Genomic DNA, 3,839 nt, shown 5'->3' with positions numbered 1-3,839 from the left:
CCGCTTCACCGCAGCACCGCGCCCACGGTCGCCCGCGTCCCGCCCACGCACTCCGCCCGCTCACCGTCCCAACCCTGTCACCGCTCTTGCGTCGCGAGCCCCCGCGCCTGGCCGCACCAGGGCCGCTCCGGGGACGCCCCTCCCGCTCCCTGCCGCTGGCCTCGCCCCGCCTCGTCTTCCAGCCGCCCCCTACGCCGCTCACCGCAGGCACTCCTCGCGCCACTCGCCTACGCCGGCCGGCGGCCTCGCCGGTAGCCACGCCCGAGCCGCCCCTGGTGCCGTGCATGCCCAGGGTCGCGTGCTCCGGCGTCCGCGCATGTGCCACCGGGGCGGAGCCCCGATTAGCTCTGCTCCCGCAGCACCGATAACCCGCTCCATCGAGGCCCCCTGGGTCACTGACGTTGGGGCCCCACGTCCCCTTTTTTTAAAAGATAAAATAAAAATAATTAATAAAATAATTAATTATTAATATAATTAATTAGGGGTTTAATAAATTAACTTAATTAACCTTGTTATTTAATGCTAATTATCTGTTTAGCTAAAATGTGTCAATGACATGTGGGTCCCACACGCACTATTCAGACCTTTGACCAGTCAACAGTTGACTTGGTCAACTGGGTCCCCTGGCCCACATGTCAGCCTCTGTGTACATTCTGTGTACATAGGGCTGGGTACCCATAGCATTTTATCTATTAATTTTGAATTAATAATAATTTCAAAAAATATTTAAATCTTTAGAAAATCATAGTAATTAAACCGTAGCTCGGATGAAAAAGTGTTATACATGAAAGTTGCTCAGAACGACGAGACGAACCCGGATACACAACCCGTTCTTCCATCACACGTCTCTAGCATAGCAAACGTTGAACTTTTCCCCTCCGGTTCATCTGTCTGACAGACGTCCGGAACCGGGAAAACTTTCCCGGATGTTATCCTCCTTCGCCAGTATCGCCTAGCGCTGCGTTAGGACACCTCTAGCACCACTTATTGTCTTGTTATGCTTATGCTTGCGTGTATTTACTGTTTCTCCCCCTCTTCTCTCCGGTAGACCCCAAGACCGCTGCTAAGGCCCCGGTGATCGACTACGTCGACGACGACCCCTCCTTGCCAGAGCAACCAGGCAAGCAAACCCCCCTTAAGCATTCCGATATCGCCCATTTCTTTCCCTCTCATGCTTGCATTAGAACTGCTACTGCTTTCTGTATGATCCTACTCTGATGCATAGCCTGTTGTTGTTACCTGCTTTCATACCTTATCTTCTTATCCTAAACTGCTTAGTATAGGTTGGTTAGTGATACATCAGTGACCCCCCACCTTGTCCCTGTTGCCCCTGCTTCATCATCGAAGACCCGATCAACGGGATCGAAGACCAGGCCCCGACACCGCACATCACTTTCCTCTTAGTTGCTCGACACTACTGGGTTACTATTGAGTGCCGAGGGTGAGACCTCTTCAACACTTCTATTGTTAACCTGTAGTGTAGTTATTCGGCCGTGGTCATCGAGGGAGATTTCCTCCTTAACCACTTCCGATACGGCTCTGTCGTGCAACCCCTCAAGTGTGAACCTCGAGGGTGGATCCTCTTACGTTCACCTTGATGATTACATCGAGTGGAATTCACCGGGGGTGATTCCTCGGGTTTTCCCCTTGGTGTTTCGACACACGGATACTTGGACTTTACCCCTGATACTTGGAAAGATGGGTCGACCCTGAGGGGTACCCGCGCGAGCTTAATTGCGAGTGATGTGGAGATGGGTTGACCTGGAAGGTGCCCACGAGATACTTACGAGGCGTGCCCGGGCATTCTTAGCCCTTGCCGCAAGTACTCGAGACGGGGCGACGGGGTCACATCGATCATGAGTCTCTGCTCATTACCGCGCGTTCCTAATCCACTACGATTTGGATATTTGATCCGAGGGGCCTCTGGCCTGATAGCACTAACCATCACGTGGGCATAGTATGGGTGTTCTGTGTCGTATACATCAGCCGAAGCTTAATAGACGTCAGCAACTGAGCGGCGCGCGCCGGGTTGGACTGCGTAAGCTCCTGCCTTGTTGAAGGAGGTAGCTAGGTCTGCTCATCGGCCGCGTACGCAACGTGCAGGAGTTCCCGGGGAGATGGTCCATGACCCCTAGGGGCATAGGTTTAGTCCTGCGTGCTGGCCTCTCTATTAAGCCTAGGTCGGGTTGCGACGTATTGTTTGGCCGAGGCCGGGCATGACCCAGGAAAGTGTGTCCGGCCGGAGTTAATCGAGCGTGGTGGGTAAGTTGGTGCACCCCTACAGGGAAGAAAACATCTATCGATAGTCTGTCCTACGGTAACAGACACTTGGAGTTGTATCCCGATCGATACAACTTGAACTGGATACTTGAGATGAGAAATGAATGGATTGTGATGAGAAACGGATGGTGATGAGAATTGGATTGCGATGATAACTGGATAGTATGGCTCTGGGATTGCTTTCTCGCAGGGAGTCGAGAAAGGATCTCTGGCCGAGGTTGATAACACTTCTACTACTTTACTTTATGCTACTCTACTCCCCCTGTTGATGCAAGATGGTGGTTTCCAGAAGATGCTAGTCTTCGATAGGCTAGGCTTTCCCCTTCCCTTCTGGCATTCTGCAGTTTAGTCCACGGATACAACCCATTCCTTTGATACATATGCATACTTAGTTTAGATCTGATGTAAGTCTTGCTAGTACTTTGGATGAATACTCACGGTTGCTTTGCTACCTCTTTTCCCCCCTACCCAATTGTTGCGACCAGATGATGGATCCGAGGAGCCAGACGACACCACTGAAGACTACTGCTACCCTGAGGGTGCCTACTACTACGTGACAACCGCTGACGGCTTGGAGTAGTTAGGAGGCTCCCAGGCAGGAGGCCTTGCCTTTTCGATCGTTGCTACTTTTGTGCTAGCCTTCTTAAGGCATACTTGTCTAACTTATGTCTGTACTCAGATATTGTTGCTTCCGCTGACTCTTGTGTATTCGAGCTTATGTATTCGAGCCCTCGAGGCCCCTGGCTTGTAATATAAAGATTGTATTATTTTAATTTGTGTCTAGAGTTGTGTTGTGATATCTTCCCGTGAGTCCTTGATCTTGATCGTACACATTTGCATGTATGATTAGTGTATGATTGAATCGAGGGCGTCACAAGTTGGTATCAGAGTTGACTGCCTGTAGGTAGCCCCCTTTCCAACTCCTTGGCCGAAGTTGAGTCTAGTCACTGGAAAACTTTTAGTAACATGGCTATGCGGCCCATGGGCCCACGTCACCGTTGGGTGGTAGTAGGATCTTTTATTCATCATCTATACTCTGGGACTCTGATCTCTCTTCTATTCGGGTTAAAATGGTTTTACTAACTCTAACATTAGGGTCTCGTGATCACATCCACATGGAGAGCCCTTATTACAGATGATCGCCGGCTGCACCAGAAGTTTCCGAGGTTACTCTACGATGTTGTCCCGAGACACATATACCCACCGCCTTTGCAAATTCCCTACCATTGATATGTCCCTATTGATAACTGCTTACACCTACCATTCTTACATTCAATCCCATTGATCTTGTTATTACAAGATGCCCTGAACTGCTCTCCGTTGTTCCGAGAATCCCCTGAACTTACTGCCTTACAATTCCTTGTCACCTGAATACCCCTACGGATAACTTTGTGCACCTATCGAGTATCCGCTCATCCTCAGTTGATTCATGTACTTCACAAAAGTCTTTGTAATACCATTCATTCTTGTGAAAATCCTCAGCAGCCTATTGTTCTTGAATTTCTTGCTTGCTTGCATTATGGTTAATACCATAAGTCTAGTAATCTTATTGTCATCCT

Source organism: Triticum aestivum, chromosome 6A (genome assembly GCF_018294505.1).
Source record: "Triticum aestivum cultivar Chinese Spring chromosome 6A, IWGSC CS RefSeq v2.1, whole genome shotgun sequence".
In the NCBI taxonomy this organism is placed as follows: domain Eukaryota; kingdom Viridiplantae; phylum Streptophyta; class Magnoliopsida; order Poales; family Poaceae; genus Triticum; species Triticum aestivum.
The sequence above is the reverse complement of the archived record's forward strand: the minus strand, read 5'-3'. Positions refer to the sequence as shown.